We start from the raw sequence: 19695 nt of genomic DNA on the forward strand, positions 1-19695 counted from the left end.
CATCAACGATGAACAATCACTCAAAGATGTAAAGGTGTTGGCACACTCGTTCTAATAGGAGAAATGTCTACTATAAAACTAAAGTTAGAAAAAAAATCATGATTCTAAAAGAGAGGGAAACACGATTTAACTAGAATAATTGTTTGGAACACCTGTTTTCGAGTGATGAATGCCCATTTGAAAAAATTAATTACAAAAGTTTATATAAAGGAGTTTGATTTTGAGAGAAATAGTGTCACCATTTTTTTATAATCTTTCAAAAATATCAAATAGAGAGTTTTGAAGGTCAAATTTACACTATTGGAGGAAATGTTGAAGAAATTGAAGCTCAAAGAATAAGCATTTGACGAAAGTGAGGAAAGTAGGTAAAATCATGCCATTCCATTGAGGAAATTTTGTGAAAATGAGTATGTTAATGATCATGTTGTGATTCTGGAATAGTAACAAGCATATTCAAGAGCCTACTGTGATGATTTACATTGATAATTGACAATGTTGATTTGAGAACAAGCGAAATTTGAGAATTGATTTTGTGTATGCATAAATGACAAAATATTATGTAAATTTTGTATGCAAAGATTGTATTGAGATGAATCATTGATCTAGAACCTTAGAGATTAAAAATTATGTATTAAGGTATAGAAATTTGTCATGGAAAACACCAATATTGTATTCTATACTCGATAAATTACCCATTCATAGTTGATAAATGGTTTTTCTATCTCTAAAGAGATTAACGGAGGTAATCATTTATGGGATGTAAACAGTTATTAATAAGTATAATAGCAAATAGTCATTATTAAGATAATAATGCTTGTTCCATATCAAGAAGAGAGATGATCGTTCATGGTCCATGAACAACTTTTCTACAAATTGTTCCATTGGATATGAAATGTAAAGTGCCTTAAGTTGCAAACTTTAAGTTGTGTGAACTGAGACATATGGATGTGGTAGAAGTCTTATGTTGTGTGAACTAAGGCATACGTTAAGTAAAAATTATAAGTTATGAGATTAAGTAGTGAAACTACACATTGATTGTGTGAGCATAATATAATGGTCATAAAATGTGTGAAGTATGATAAAAATTATAAGTAAGCCCTTGGTTGTGTTATCAATGGTAAGAATTTATGAATAAGTAAGTCATAATTGTTGATTTGTGGCTCAAGATAGGAGTATTGGTGCCAATGATGGGTGATCTTTGACATAAGGTATGAGTAGAAAGCCACATACTATGTGATCAATGGTATAAGATTAAGTAGATGTACCACTATTGTGTAATATGTGACATAAAGATGTACTATCGTTGTGTGATATGTGATACGTGTTCATAAAGTCAATGATATGTGATCTTTCACTTAAGAACTCAAAATGTGAAAGCATGATATAAGTACATCTATAGTTGGGCATCAATCTTAGTTGTCCATGTGATATGTGTGGATGGAAATAGGGTTGCACAAGTTTATTCCTTATATGGATCGTGGGATGTTTTATGCACATGCTTGTAATAGTGTACACCCGTATTAAGGTGTTTTTAGTCCATGTGATAGTGTGTATGAAAAAGGGGATTACAAGAGTTTATTTTCTCACATGGCCAAGGTGTCTACACATTTGCAGCCTAGTCTGACCAACAAAGTAAAGTAAAGTGATTATGATGCAAAAAAGATTTCCATGCTTTTATGATGATTTAAGGATAGGGGTTAGCAAGTTCAATGTATTTTTTCATCATAAGAAATGTTAGAGATGTGCTTTAATTGAGTTAGTTGTATGAAAGAATACACGAGTTAATATGAAAAGGAACGATAAGTTAATCAAAAGATAAGTTGTGTGCACGATTTTAAGGTACTTTTAATGTCACATACAAACTGAGTGTTTTAAGGTGCTTTTAAGGTCACATATAAACTGAGTGTTTAACACTTATTCGTTTTTTATGATTGTATCGCAAGTAAGAGATAATTATGTTAGGGTTGTGAGACGAATGTGGATTAATGAGTGAGAATTGCATGAGGAAGGAATTTTGCATGATGTTCATATATTTATGTATAAATTTTAGTTCATGTCTTCATATGCACGTTATTTATTTCTTTTATGGAAATGTTTGATTTTTCAATATTAATAGCATCTTTTGCACGTATAATTAAGAAATTAATTCAATGTTATTTTTAATTTTTCACATGTATAATTATGAAGTTAATTCAATGCTCTTTTTACATTTTTGATATGAGCTAAATTTAAAATATTTCATTGTAAATTTGGTTGTAATGCATGATTAAGAAGTAAAGCAAACTAACACATTCTCTTTGGATTCTTATTCGCCTCAGAGGATATTCTTTTGAGATAAGTGTTACTAGGATAAAAGAAGAGAGGAGGGAGTCCAAACTAGTCATTACACCATTACAACAATTTTGTTGTAATACACAATAATTAATAGCTACATTGTAGATGAAAGCATTTCGACCATTGGTTGAACCATGTTAAAAATTTGGTGTTCTATCTCCTTATTTCAATCTTTCATTTAATCATCATTAATCTATAGTAGACATACTAGGGTCTTTACAAATCTTAATCACAACTATATTAGCCCATCTTGTATAAGGCTTGAAATTGCATATATTAGTTTTTTTTTTTTTGTAGCGAGAAACCCCACCTGAGCCAAACCACTACAATAGGTCGAAACCAACTACAACGAGCAAGACAAACCCTAGATCCAATGATTAACCCCACAACTATTAAACCAAGTAAATCAAGAGTTTAATCTTAATATGTCACCAGAGAAGATTTGAACTCATATTTTCTTATACATGAAGTCTCATCTTTTATCACTTAAACTACCCATAGGGGGTTACGAATTGTTGTTAATTGCATATATTAGTTAGGAAAGAAAAATCTCATCAACATATATATATAGATTATCCTTTGTACAAGAAATGAGTTCAATTAAAAAACATGGAACTATTAAGTCATTGGTTTATTTTTTGGATATGTTTCAATTCTAGTCTTTTCATCTCGTATAATTCATACTCAAAACATATTAATTTACATCACAAGAATCACACATGTTGTTCATCAATTCAGACTAAGAAAAAAGGGCCATTGATAGCCTACTTGGCTTTCGACAAATACTAGATCTTTATGCGTTTATGATGTTTTCTGGTGACCTCTTTTCTTTTTAGTGATCAAGACTTCTTTTTATGTTAAAGAAGTGTGTACAAGCTAGCAATATTTTCTCTTGGCCAATAGGCCAACTCTTCTATGTTTTCATCAAATAACATTAGTCAAGATCATGTAACTCTCTTACACATTCATCTAGACAGTTTCATTTAGCCTTATTGTGTCTCATGATCTCCAGAGATATGTTTTATCCAAGAACTAATCTTATGCAAGGTTTTGCACTCTTTCATGCACAGTTGTATATGGTAAACAACTTAAATTATATCCATTTATTGAGTGTACAAGCAAACATCTTCATCACGCATTATTATATATCATCCCACAAATGACCAAAATGCCCTTACACTAATATACAGGTGTGCACTCTTGGCATGCACAATCTTACAACATACTTTAACAATACCACATGCACAATCATTAATCAAAATGAAAAATAACTAAAATACTCTTAAGATGTACTTATGGGTGTGATAAGTAAACTCAACATTTTATGCATACCATGTATAAAAGACCCATATTATTAAATTCATAAAACTTTTAGTTTGAAATTATCATACTTACCTCATTGTGTGTATTATTCTTACATTTACCTCTTATTATGCTTAGTGAAATTACATTAAGCCCCTTTTTTGTATAGTCAAATTTTAATTACCCCCTTTGACATATCATACATAGTCAAATTTCAATAAACCACCATTATATGTAGTAAATGTTAATAAGCCCTTAATTTTTTGGGGGTTCTTAAGCTTTACCTAATTTAGGTAGTTATAGTAATTTTCCTAGAATGCATATTGCCCAAATTGGGCAGTAGAGAATACACACATAGTTGAATTCTAGTTGACGATTTGCTTATCCAACTTGCTTAAAAATCAATTCCATTGCATAGAAATACATTTTTTTTAAATTTTTGGGAGAAATTAAGAAATTTTATAAAACAAACTAAAGTATAAAATACGAGAAGCATACCCTAAGCAAAGTCATAGGAGACTTATATAAACATGCAAGCAAACTAAGTAAAAGTCATAATAAGCCAAAAGGAGCACGCAAGCTCAAAGCAAAAAAAAAAAAAAAAAACTAACTAGGTAGTTGTTATATAGCTTGATATTGAGGTGATATCTTATACCTCAACTCCAAGGTAATAATCCTAGCATGAACTACAACATAGATATCAAAAACAATCTCACAACGATGCTTGGGAGTGTGATGGAACACCCGATTATTCCTCTTATACTACATAAAGTAAACAGTGGTAGATAGGGATAACCGGGAAAGAAAATGTCAAATGTCCCTCTTTTGCCTAAGGTGTAAAGATGTCTAATGTACCAATGAGGACTAAAAGGAACTCGACCAAGTCAAAAGAGTCTTAGCTTTGATTTTCCCCAAATAGAGGCAAAGAAATCATAGCTAAAAAAATATGGTCATGAGTCTCTATGGTTGACCCACACAAAACATAAAACATAAATGAGGGACTATAAAACCCTATGATACTGAAGTTGATCCATAGTACTCAAATGACTCAAACAATGAAAAAGTGGTGTGGAACATGCCTAGGGAACCAAAGCAAATAGTGCATAAAGGTAACATCTCTCTAAGCTTGTAACATGTCCCATGTCGAGTTATTAGAAAACTTGCTAGAAGGGTGACCCTTCCAAATAAGGTGATTAGAGACCCCAATTCATGGATTTATAGTGATAGAGTCTCAAACATGCCAAAACTTTGAACTACTCAACGGGAAAACCTATAAGCCATCATGAATGATATCAAAAACCTTGACATCCTAAGGTAGACTGATAGTTGACAGAACCTTGAAAAGAACAAATCACACAAACGACCTTGTGAAAGCCAATAGTCAAGCTATAAAGAAGTGTCCCGACCATTACCAATATAGTTAACAATGAGGCATTTGTACCAATCTCTACTAGCAAAAATCTTTCTACCTACTTATGAAGCCCTAAAAGTAACCCTCATATGTTAGTAAGAGTGACCTCTAAGAAGGACCTTATGTAACCAAGATGATTAGATAAAGGTGTGATCTATAAGAAGCCTTCAAATGTGCTTCAAAACTATTGTCTTATTCTAATCCTTACACTTCTTCATCCTTAAACCCCTCTCCTTGAGAGGTAACATAATGATGCACAAGCCAACTCGACCTCTAAATATGAAAAAGAGATGTCTCACCAAAGGAAACCTCATAATATTCCCTCAATTTGCCTCGTAACAATTTGAAGAAGAATATGGAAGACTAGTATACCTGTATGGAGAATAACACTAACTTGATCAACTCTAATCAACCAACATAAGTAAGAGAGGTTGATTTCCAAAGTCTGATCCTAGCTAGAATCTTTTCTATCAATGACTAATAGTCAAAATGCCTAAGTTGAGTGGTCATAAAAGGCACCCCAAATACCAATTAGGTAAAACACTTAACTAGAAGCCCACAATAGACTAAATCTAAACTTGAACCTGTTCACTAACCTTGATAGGAAAATAAATCTTCTCTAAATTAGCAACCAAGCCAAAGACTCTGACAAACTCATCTAGAGAAGACTTAACAACTCCTACAAAAAGAGCATTAGTATGACAAAATATCATAAGATCATCAATAAAATAGAGGTGAGTGATATCTGTCTGGCAATAGTGCAATGGTGCTAAAAACTGGGAGCCAAAGTAGTTTTTGGCAAGATACTACTTAAGCCCTTTATAATACTCGTACGTACATCAAAGGTTATTTTCATCATTTGACACCTATGCATGATTTATTGTGTTTGAGTTATGTTTTTTATTTGGTCATTTTTAGTTGCATGGTCGTGTAGGAAATGCCACATGCTTATGTAGATAATGGAAAGGGTAATATAGTTTTTCCCCGTTGGATGTGTGTGAATTGGCTAAGTATGGTTAACATAAATGCCCATGTATGCTAGCTTACACGTCTATGTGTAGTCAATGCATTTGAATATTAAATAAGGATTCATTTTGTAGGGATTTTAGAATTTATCATTATTGAAAAATAGACTGCACGCTCATGTATAAGGGCATATACAACCGTATATGTCGTTTTTCTAGAAAAATAAAAAGGAACCTAGGAAATTTTGGCTTATTATTCACCTACTATCTTTAGATTACTTAAAAAGAGATTAAGAGAATTTAAAGCCTTAAAGACCAGAAAGATGCAAAAGAGGATCAATAGGAGCCAATCATTGTCGTGCGAATACTTGCTTAAGACTTTGGAAGAAAGGTAAGTAGGCGATTTGATATGAACCTCACAGATGAACTATAAGACTATACATGCAAGCAAGGAAGTTAAGAACCTAAAAAAGCTTAATCAAATTTTAAAATAAGAAAACCTTGACCCAATATCTATAAGAAACATGAATCAAAAGTATAAAAACCTTGACCCAATTATTATGGATAATCACGAACCAAAAGCATAAAAACATTGACTCGATGTCTATAATTAACACAAACCAAAGGTATAGGTTGACGCCATATTCTAACATAGAAAAGAATGAGAATGATAAGTCATATTTGAACACCACAAGAAAATATTTTCGATAAGTTCATGAGTTTTCAAAAAAACTAAGAAAAAAATCTCACAATTTCATTATGTCAACTATATCAACTGTATCAAGGCTTATATGTTTATTTATAGTCATAGTCTAAATATGATAATAACAAATCTATTCTCCAGGATAATGGCAATCCTAATTTGAATAATAATCCAAATCTAAATAAGATAATAATAATCCTAGTGTAACTATAATTCCTAAAGAAAATAAAACTAAAGCTCTTAAAAAAAATAAAACTCATAAACAACTAAAATACTAGAAATACTAGGAAGCTAAACTTTAATTGAATTCTCTTGCTTTCTTCACATGAATTTTGCCTAATCAAGCTTCCATTGCATATTTTGACAAGTAAAAATGTCACCAAGGATGTGCCACATCATTTCCCATATGTTTGATATTTTCATGTCATTTGTTAAGTCATTCTTGAGTGTCACATCATGCTTCTTATTTTTAACTTGTATCTTCAATGTTCTCAGCGCTATCTAGCCTACAACACTCTTGTCCCAATCATTCATTATTAGATCACACATTCTTGGTCTTCTATAGATCACATCAGTATTCCTTCTACTAATGATTCATAATTCACTACCTTGTAGCAGGATGGTTAAGTTTATATGTATGAAGAATATTATTATTTTGTTTGATGTTTTGTGGATTGATGATTATGAATTAATGAGTGAATAAGGTGATTATATGCAATGGGATGATGACTTTGCTTGATTAAAGTATGTATATGTATATGATTAGAGATAATTGTCTGTGAGTATTTTAGTGGTTGGAAAACTAATTAAAGTTCATCAATAAATGAATGATGATGATGTTGAATACTTGTTGATTATAGTTAAGTTGTTTGAAAGGCCTGGAATTAGGTTCACATGATCATGTGTTCATTGTTAAAGGTTTTGTCTATATCATTCTATGTTATTCAAGGATTTTGAGATCTATTTTGGCATGATTAGAAATGTGGAACACGTTTCATACAACTAAAAGTGTTTTAATGTATTCTGTAGTTGTTAGGTTGTGATTACAGAGTTGGAAAATGCATAAGAAGTTCAATCCAAAATCTAAAAAATTCACACTACATGCCCTTGTGTTGCTAGGCACATGCCTATGTATAATTGGGGGAAATTCTTCCCATATTAGATTTAAGTAACAGTAGTGTTAGTTTAGGAATGAATACACACTCGTGTGGTATAGGACACACAACCATGTATGCCACCATGGATTACACCCTGTGTGTGATAGGTGCATACACATGTGCATATAGCTTTGGAAACTTATACACCCCTATGTATGAAGGACACAACCTTATGTATAATTGGGAAAAATGGAAAAAAAGGTTTAGAAGATTAGTAATGATTATGAACATTATTAGTAATGACTATTTTACCCTTATAAGAGATAAATATGAGGAAAACACATGATAACACCTTAACGAAGATATTATGTGATTAAAATTGTTATGTGTATGCCTAACTGTATGGATGACAACATAGACTTTGATCAAAGTAGTTTTGAGTTGAAAACTATGAATGATGTATAATATTAGTTTGAGCCACCAAGCTATGTACAATATGGTCATGAAAGCATTAGGGCTAGTTAGTGTGACCTTGATACCTTTGAATGATCATGCACCAGCATTGGACACTTTAGGATCTGGGATACTCATGGATGCATCGATGTTTGGTGTCTTAACATTTGGGATATTTATGTGATTTTGCGAAAAGATTAGGGTCTTACTTCTTTTTTGATATGGTATCCATAGCCTAAAATCTGATTGACATGTGTGTAGGATACACCTTATGATTGACATCTAGGACGTCTCATGTTTTTACCAAATGTATGGGATGTCGACTTACATCATTTGGTATTAGTCATTTGGGATGACACAATCATTAAGGATAGGTATTGAGATGATTCAGATGGATATCCATAATGTTGGAAAAACATTCATAATACCACAAGAGATTTAAATAAAGGGCACACGTTTTCTTGAATTATTGTGATGTGTATGTATATTAATTAGGTGTCATGAGATCACCTACTTAATGATTGTGTTTCATTCACGTATTCTTTTACTGGATGTTACAAGTAGGATTTTGGAGTATTAGAGTGGTAACAAGGGACTTAGTAAGTTAGCTCATGGTAACGCATAAAAGTAGAGGCATTTTTGTCATTTTTTATGTCAGACTATATTCACATATTTTGGACTTATAACATTTTTTTATGCACTATGACTAATATTAATTGGTTTCAAACTTCTATAATTTGTTTTTAAGAAATAGTAAATGCACTTTTGGGATTGTGGGATGTTATTTCATAATGCTTTTTTCTTTTTACATAAATCATGTTCAAATAAAGTTTTTAGTAGACACATCTTTAGAGATGCATATTTCATGTAGAGGTACATATATAGAGAGAAGTGTTATATTTTGGTATAAGAGCATGATTGTGGGACCCAAAAAAGTGTTTGAATATATATAAATGTTTTAGTAGTCCTTTATGGAACAATGATTGCTTCCATGCACCGACCATTGTAAGTATTGTTTTAACTTGTAATTAAGTTGTGATATATCTAGTTGTGCTTATATATATGGTTTTAGGATGGAGAAATCCAAGAGATTGTTTGATAACACTAACGTCAATGCTAATGAGGTCTTAACCTAAGAGGGTAATTAGGGAATGTCATAATGACAGACTTTAAGCACACCTATAGTACCTTAGATAGATAGCTCTATGATCAGGCAAATTGTACAAAAGGTCTTCTGAGCAAATCAAAAGGCCTCAAAAAGTGTGAGTCACCTAGTTCAAGTTTCACTTATTATTGAGTAATAACCATCGGTTGTCAATTTGTTGCCTCCACATGAGAAAGTAGATGAAGAGGTAAAAAGGACAGTCATTCCAAGTAATAGTATAAGATATACACATCTTATTTATAACTTGTCTAGTATACATTTGCCCTAGAGTTTATTGGCGGTACAAGGATTGGATCAATTCTAGTTGAGGATTTGCTCGAGGTTGAAAAGTTATTTGAGATGACAACCATGAGAAGGTCTGATGTACAAGTTACCTACTGAGAGTTGATGTCAAGATCTAGTAGCAAGCACTACATAACACCTATCAGACTAATCTGATGACATGACCCAAGTTTAAAGAGGCCTTTAGGAAAAAGTTCATGGCACCTGATATCCTCTATGTTTAGGCACAAAAGTACCTTAACTTGAGGTAACATCACATGATTGTTAAGGAGTTCTCCATAAGACTCAATGTATTAGCTTGATATGCCTCTAGTGTAGCCAACATATATAAGGGTAAAACAAGAGATCTTTATCAATGGGCTAAGATTTGATATCACCAAAGATATGTTAACAAGAGATAACCCTCCTAAGTTGAACTTAATGCATTAGGCAAGGTTTTAGATTTGAGGTCATGAGATAGATGATGGTTAGAGAGAGAGGAAAGTAACCTCAACCCTAAGGTATGATCAGTCATTCTAGGAAGTAATCGTGATAATAAGTGTAAGAGGAGTTTCCAATCCCTAGGTTCCAAAAAGGGTTAGAAGGGTAAAAGGTTGAGCCTTGATGAACAGCCTAGAAGAGATGAGCAATCGAGATGTAAGGATATTCCTACTTGTGTAGATATGGTGGTAGGCATATTGGAAACTATATCACTAAACATAGACTTTGCTTTAGATGTAAGCAACCTGACTATTTTGCCTATGAGTGTATGACAAAAGCATCAACCTTTGATGATCAAACTGTAGAGGAAAGACAGGCAAAAGTCTTTGTAATAACCTAGACTTAAGCCTATTTGTTGTTATAAGTTAGTTATCTTTCCATTCCTGTCCATTATATGTTTTGATTGACTTTGGTGCTACTCATAATTTCATTACCTGATAGATTATTGAGAGGCTAGATTAGAGTCTACACTTGTGATAGACATTAATTTCAAGATGTCTAATAGTGATAAGATACTAAGCAACCAAATGTTGTCGGGTGAGTCATTATTTTTTAGAGGTCAAGAGATGGTCATAGATTTAATAGTGTTTGATATGTTTAACCTTGACATCATCTTGGGAATGAACTTTCTTGGTCGGTATGGAGCTGAGATTTGACTGTAGGAAGAAGAAAGTTCAATTTTAACTGGATAATGGTAAGGAGTTCACTTTTGGTAAGGGTTACGTGCTAAGTATGATGGTCAACAGTGTCAAAGTAAGAAAGATATTGAGCAAAGGATGTATGGGATATTTGGCGCATGTTACGAGTACAATTAACGAGTCAGTGCTAAACTTGCAAAGTACTTCTACTGTATGTAAGTTCTTGGACGTGTTTTCAAATGATCTACCAAGGTTAGCTCCTAAGAAAGAGGTTAAGTTTAGTATTGAATTAGCTTTAAGGATAATGCTTATTTTTAAAGCCTTGCATATGATGGCCCCAGTTGAACTCCATAAATTAAAAACACAATTATAAGAACTTCTGGATAGTGGTTTTATCTTGCCTAGTCACTCAACTTGGGATGCATTTATCTTATTTGTGAAAAAGAATAATGAGTCAATACGCATGTAAATTCATTATACAGAATCAAACAAGGTGACAGTAAAGAATAAATACCCATTATCAAAAATTGATGATTTTTTTTTTACCATCTGAAAGGTGTTTTAGTGTTCTCTAAGATTGACTTAAGATTAGGGCATCATTAAGTCCTATTTGTTGAGAGAGATATTCCAAATACTACTTTTAGAATAAGATACAGGCATTATGAATTCGTGGTAATGCCTTTTGGGTTAACTAATACTCTAATAGTGTTTATGGATTTGATGAACAAGGTGTTTCAGGATTGTCTTAAGAAGTTCTTGATGATGTTCATTGAAGACATCTTAATGTGTTCCAAGACTCAAGAGAAGCACATCAAATTTTCTAAATATGAGTTTTTGCTAGATTAAGTGGCAAATCTAGGACATATTTCTTCAACTTATGGTATCTCGTGGACCCGAGTAAGGTTTAAGTTGTGTTAGAGTGGTAGAGACCCAAGACTGCCAAGGAAACATATAGTTTTCTTAGATTTGTAGGTTATTATCGATGGTTTGTAGAGGGTTTTACTAGATTAACCCAACTATTGACTGAGCTAACCTAAAATAATATTCATTTCAAATAGTCTAATACTTGTGAGAAAAGCTTCTAGGAGTTGAATGAGAGATTGACTTTTGCATTAGTTTTGGCATTGTCGATTGAGGTAAGCATTATGATTTGTATACAGATGCTTCTCACTAAGGTCTGGGAGTTGTATTGATGTTGAAAGGGAAAATGATTGTTTAGGCTTTCAGGCAGCTCAAGGATTATGAAATTTAGTGCCTTACCCATGATTTGGAGTTGGTCATAGTTGTATCTACATTGAAAATCTGGCGGTTTTATTTTTATAGGGTAAAATGCAATATTTACTCTAATCATAAAATTCTAAAATACTTTTTTACTCAAAATGAGTTAAATATGAGATAGAGAAGATGGTTAGAACTGGTTATGAGTGTGATACCAGGTATGACCTAAGAAAGACTAATGTTATAGCTAACATCTTGAGTAAAAAAGTATCTCAGATCACTATTTACAAGAAGTTATAGTAGAAGTTGGTGATGGATCAAATATAGTTGGTTTCTAGACTAATAACTGGTTTGAGGATTCAATCGACCTTACTGAATAAGGTTTTGTAGCTTAGTTATTAGATGAGTGATGAAATCAAATAAGTAGAGAGTTGTTAAAGGTACTGAATTAGATTTCAATATTGTTGAAGATATGTTAAATTCAAAGACTGAGTCTGTGTTCCCAATGTTGATGTGTTAAGGAATAAGATTCTTGTTGAAGCTCACAGTTCCCTTTACATTGCCACCTTAAGAGTGTAAATATGTATCAAGACTTAAGAAAGTCTTTTAGTGGTCAAGAATGAAAAGGAATATGGCAGAGTTTGTGGCCAAGTGCTTTGTGTGTCATCAAGTTAAGGTTTAACATTAAAGACCGTAAGGATTATTACAACCTTTAAGTATCCCCAAGTGGAAATAGAAGCATATCTCTATAAACTTTATAGTAGGATTTTTTAGGGTCATAGGATGATATAATGCCTTATAGATGATTATGGATGGAATGAACAAGTCAACACATTTCATTCCAATTAAGGACAACACCAACACTAATAAATTGGGTTATGTTTTTGTTAATAGATTATGAAGCTCTATGAAGTACCTAAGATGATCATGTCAAATAGGGAGATAAGATTTGTATCAACCTTCTAATAGAGTTTGTAGAGATCTATGGGTACAAGATTTACCTTCAACATTGCGTATCATCTTCAAACTAATAGACATACTAAAAAGGTTAATCAGGTGATTAAAAACATGATGAAAACATGTTATCTAGATTAGTGAACAAATTAGATCAATGTGTTACCACTGAGACAGTTTTCTTATAATAATAACTATCAAATTACCATCTAGATGGCTCTATATAAGACATTTTAAAGAGAAAGTATAAATTATCACTTCATTGAGATGAGATAAGTGAGAGAAATGCTTTGGCTTAGGCATTAGGACCAGAGATGACCCAAAAAATGATTGAGGATATGAGACTAATCAACGAGAGGATAAGGCAAGCCTAAGATCACTAAAAGAGCTATGTAAATCATATAAGGTGAAATTTAGAGTTCAATATGGGTGATGTAATTTTTGTTAGAGTTACCTCTACTGTCATGTGATGAGACTTGAACGGAAAGGTAAATTGGCTCTGAGGTTTATAGGACCTTTTAAGATTCTAAAGTGTGTAGATAAGGTTACCTACCGACTTATGTTGCTAGCAAGCATGGATCAGAGTCATAATGTTTTCCATGTGTCATTATCATGCAAGTATATCTGACTTACATTGTTCTCATCATTTGACTCCAATGTATGTTTTATTGTGTTTGAATTATGTTATTTGTGGTTTTTAGGGTTACACGATCGTGTGGGAAGGGCACACCTATTTTGTTATGGTAAGGGCAATATAGTCTTTTCTTATTGGATGTGTGTGAATTGGCTAAGTATGGTTGACATACACACTTGTGTATGTTGGTTTACACGCCTATATGTGGTCAACATGTTTGAATATTAAATAAGGAATTGTTTTGCCTGGATTTTGGAATTTGCCATTAATGAGTAACGGACTACATGTCTATGTATAAGGGTATGCATAGTCATGTATAAGGTTGGATTCAAACTGAGTCAAGCCAAACTTAAACTCAATCAAGTTCAAACTCAGCTTGGTTAATGAATGAATGAGCTTGAGCTAAAGCTTGGCTCAACAACCCAAAAAAATAGTTGTTCAAGCTCGAGCTCACCCATAGATGAGCTACTTATAAGTTTGGCTAGGCTAGCCTTAAAGAAACACTACTTTGATTTATCAAAACCAAATTAACAAAGAAAAGCTACATCTATCTAAGTATTACTCCATTTCTTTCTAGTATTACTTCATTTGTTAAACCAAATTAACACAAAGGTAAAAACCCCCAAATTAGAAACCCTAATTCAAAAATTAGGGTTCAATAAATTCCAAAAAATAATTAACAAATTCAGGTAAACAAATAACAAACAATAAACTTGATATTCCCTTGTTTTGTCATTGCCAAACTCATTATCATTAATGCAAACACTTGACAAACAAAGGAGCTCGAACATCAAACATAGTTCTTTTTTATTGGAACACATCAAACTATCGAACATTGTTATCTATAAGAACTGACGTCATCAAATGCCTAACTTTGAAACACAAAATGGACACACAGAAACGAAGATTAATGAGATTGTGAAAGCCAAAAGAAGAAAAGAAGGCTAGAAGACTAAAGAAGAAAATTGAAAAGTCAAACTTTGAAGACATATGTGTTAAGAAGCAAGGGAAAAAACTTACTTTAATTCAATTTTCAAACTTTAAAGTGAAACGACACCATTCATTTTGAAGTTTTAATGACATTTGGGTAGCATAACATTCAATTTTCAATTTTTACTATAAGGTTTTCAATGCCAGCTCACATTCAATTTTCACTTTGAAGATTTCAAACTTCAAAGAGAAAACTGAAGAGTCACACTTGGGTGGCTCAGTTGGCTCATAAGCTACACAAGTTGCTTGGCTAGATAGCTTAAGCTCATTTTTGTTCAGCTTTTTTCAAGCTTGTTTGAGTTGAGTTTGAGCTTAAACTCAAACAATCTCAGTTTGAATCTAACCCTAGCCATGTATGACATTTTTCTAAAAAAATTAAAGGGTACCTGTATGCATTTAGCTAATTATTCACCCACTATCTTTAGATTACTTTGAAAGAGATTAAGAAAGTTTAAAGCCTTAAACACCAGAAATGTGTAAAAGAAAATCGATATGAGCTAATCATTGCCATGTGAAGACTTGTTTAGGACTTTGAAAGAAAGTAAGGAGGCGATTCCTTCTAATAGTGATTTAAAATTAACTGCCTTGTAACGAGATAGTTAAGTTTGTATGTATGAAGACTATCATTATTTTGTTTAATGTTTTGTGATTGATGATTATGAATTAATAAATGAATAGGGTGATTATATGTTATGGGATGATGACTTTGCTTGATTAAAGGGTGTATATATATATACTTAGAGATGAATGTTTGTAAGTATTTTAGTAGCTAGAAAACTAACTAAAGTTCATCAATAAAGGAATGATGATGATATTGAATACTTATTAGTGATAGTTGAGTTATTTAAAAGAGTTGGAATTAGGTTCACATGATCTTGTGTCTACTATTAAGGGTTATTGTCTATATCATGCTATGTTATTCAAGGATTTTGGGATCTATTTTGGCATGACTAGTGATGCAGAACACGTTTCATATAGCTAAAATTGCTATAATGTATTTTAGAGTCATTAGGTTACAATTAGAGAGTTGGAAAACGCATGAGAAGTTTAATCCAAAATTTGGAAAATTCATGCTACACATGTGTGTAGGTTTGGGAATGGGTACACGCCCGTGTGTTATGGAACACACAGTTGTACATGCACCTTAGATTACTCGTGTGCGATAATGCATGCTTGTGTGCATGTAGTTTTGGAAACCCATACACCCTCGTGTATAAAAGACATATCCCTATGTATAATTGGGGAAAATGGTTTAAAAGATGACTATTTCACCCTTATGAGAGGTGAATGTAAGGAAAACACATGATAAGGCCCTAATAAAGAAAGTATGTGATTGAAATTGTTATGGGTGTGTCCAATTATGTCAATAAAAGCATTAACCTTGACTGGAGTGGTTCCAAGTCAAAAATTAGGAATGATGTATAATATTAGTTTGAGTCATCAAGTTCTATATAGTGTGGTCATGAAAGCATCATGGTTAATCCATGTGACCTTGATACCTTTGAATGATCATGTATCGGCACTAGGCATCTTAGTATCTAAGATGCTTGTGAATGCACCAGCATTAGATGTCTTAATATATGGGATGTTTGTACAATTCTCAGGAAAGGCCAAAGATGTTACCCCCTCTGTGATATAATATCTATAGTTTGAAGCCCAACCGATCTGTGTAGAGGGTACAACTTATAATTGGCATCTGGGATGTCTTATGTTTTCACTAGGCGTACAAGACGCTAACTTACATCATTTGGCATTAGTCATTTGGGTTGACAGAATAATTAAGGATATGGTGTTAGGCACTAAGATGATTCAAATGGGTATCTAAAATACTATTAAAACATTCGTAATATCACATGGGATTTAAATTTTCTTTTCCTTAATGCTAAAGTTAGGACAATTTTATTTTCCTTAAGAATTGTGTGTCTTATTGCACTATCCACAAAATACATGTCTCCATCATCAATTTTTGAAGTCAATGCTTCAATTTTAGAGTTCATTTCTTTTATTTAAAAATTATATTAGTCATAACATACATAAAACAGTGAAAGGAAAAAAAAAACCTAATAATAAAACACAAAATAATATTCATGACTTCAAAATAAGGATATATGATGGATTCTAATTATGAAAATATTGGCCATTCACGTCACTAGTTAAGTGACCTGTATTTTTACTCTTGAAAGAAGTCTTAGAACATTACAATTTGTTACGTCGACAAGATCTGAATTATCAATAAATTCGATTATATTTTATGGATACTCAATATAGGTCCACACAATGTTTTTGTGTATGACAAGTACGCAATTAATGACATTTATAACAAACATATATTTTCATTGTTTTGTTGTTTACTCTATGTTATTCTCCATTTTGCTTCAATTTTATTCCACTTTTGGTGGTATGATTGAGATTTTATATTATATACAACTTTGGGTAAAAATTTATTTCATCTATGAGATTACTCACACCCATGATAGCTATTACTGGTAGTCACATTCATTTCAGAGAATGATGTAATGTTTGCAGGTCGAGTTTGATGGTTTTTCATCAATGAACAAATATAACAGTAATTCATAATTTCATTTCCGTATAGGACCATATTATAAAATGAAAGACGAATAATATTTTCTCTTCCATATTATCTCAATTGGGGAAAGATTCTAAATATCATAGAGTTGTATTGAATTACAAAGTCATTAAGAGTATTTTTAAATTTTATGTTCAAACTATCTTTCAAATTTCTCCACGAATCTAGTAGATCTACCATTATATCCACATATTCAGCTCACAATCCTTCATGAATGCGATGCCAGAAAAATAATAGTTTTAGACATGTCCTTTTGGGCATTTTATTTAATCACTTTTTAAAGTGTCATATATTCTAGGTGGAAAAACGTGTCAAAAACCCATTTAATATCATTTTATCCATCAAATCTTAGAAACTTAAGACTTAGATATTATCACTTATTCATAAAACTTCTAGTTTTATAGAGAATGTATTGAAATTAATTTTTTGAAACTTCAAGTTCAGATATTATTTTATATTTATAAAACTTTTGGTTTTGTAATTAATATTCAAAATATTATAGTTTTTAAAACTTTAATTTTGATGATATTTCGAATGAGATATGATTATAATTATAAAATGAAAATAACAAAATTTAACAAAAATTATTGTGTCAAAACTTCATGTTCATATTTGTCTCATATTCACAAAAGTTCTTATTTGTGATTAATATTCAGAATATTGGATTTTAAATTATAACATTTAAAACCTTAGTTGTGATGGTACTTAAGACTTTGTATTCATATTTTTCAATGATTTTGTAAACTTTGGGTTGCAAGTGAAATATAATTATAATTTACATTTAAATATGATAAATAATTATTAAAATAACGTAAATATAAACAAACACAATTTGCTTTCACAAACGGAAGAATAAATATAAATAACATAAAAATAAATAACCACAATTTGTTTTTCAAATAGGCAACAATGTCTATTGTTTGCTTTTGCAAACAAAAAAATAAATATAATAACATAAATATAAATAATCACAATTTGCTTTTATCAACAGGCAACAATGTCCATTCTTTGTTTTTACAAATGGAAGAACAAAAATAACAACATAAATATAAATAATTACCATTTGCTTTTACAAACAGACGATGATATCTATTGTTTGCTTTTATAAATGGAGAATAATAATAAAGAAAAATATGAATGAATTAGATAAACTGAATAATTAACAATAATAATATTGAAATATATCAAAATGAATTGTGTTGAGTGAATTATGCTCATGATATGTTATAAATGTAATTAATTGGCAAGAGAAAGATGAAAGAAATAGAGAAAAATATGAAGTTTCTTTTATTATGTAAGAAACGAAGTAGAAAGGCCAAAATACTTGTTCCCACCCAAGATATAATAAAATTCTAGAGTGATCATTTCTAACTTTCGAAAACCTAAACACACACCTATGAGAAAAATTTCAAAAAAAACTCAGTTAAATTTAAAAACAAAACTGTTATTTAACAAAAAAAATTTAAAAATATAAAATTCATTACCTTTTCCCCCATAAGTTTTAAAAACTAACTTCACCTCTACTTAAAGTTTTCAAACTTTGAAAAGTAGCATTCCTGCCCCCCTCCCCAAAAAAAAAACTTAGGGTTTTCTTCTCCCCAATCCATAAAAAAAAGTCTAGTCATCTCTCCTTAAGCCATGACATCGTCTAGACAACAAGTGACTTTTTATCTGGATGACAACATATTTGGATGATTCGTTTGGACATCATCATCCAGACAAAAATCGTTTGGATTTCCATACAATTTCCATCAATCCATGGCCAAAAAGGAGAGGGAGAAAGGCCGAAAGGGAGAGATAAGACGGGAGAGAGGAAGGTCGATAGCCCAAAATGGTGGATCATCATTAGAGAAAAGAGGAAAAAACCATAAGGGGAAATTGCCATTATTCAAACTTTGAAGGAAAATTTTGGGGGGGGGGATCATGAGATTTTCAATATGAGGGAGGGAAATGTGACAAAAGTTTTTAAATTTTTTTTATTAAATAATGATTTTACCCCTAGCACTAACTGAAAATTTTAATAGAAATTACCTCATGGGTGAATATTTAGGTTTTTTAAAGTTGGAAGGTAAGACTTTGGATTTTCACTAAACATTGGGTAGGAATAAGACACATTCAATTATTAAGTCATCAATAAATTGTTCTAATAAACTTCTTCCTGATACTCTGGGTTAGCAGAGTTCTCCTAGAAACATTATAAAATATTTCAAACAGAAGATACTTGTTCATATTCTACAGTTTGCAAACTAAAGATCTTTGTTTGGACTGCAGTAAACCGAATATTCTCTGTCCTTCAACTCTAATCTAGTCATGCCTGTTTGCATTGGATAGAATGATGTTATGTACACTTATAATAAATTTCAATTTATATACAATAATAATGTGTTATCATGTGATTAGATATTACTTTATATTTTTATCAAATAATGACAAATTATCATTGATGCTCAAATTAGTATCAAATAAATGCACATAGTTTTGT

Source organism: Mangifera indica, chromosome 10, assembly GCF_011075055.1.
Source record: "Mangifera indica cultivar Alphonso chromosome 10, CATAS_Mindica_2.1, whole genome shotgun sequence".
NCBI classification, from domain to species: domain Eukaryota; kingdom Viridiplantae; phylum Streptophyta; class Magnoliopsida; order Sapindales; family Anacardiaceae; genus Mangifera; species Mangifera indica.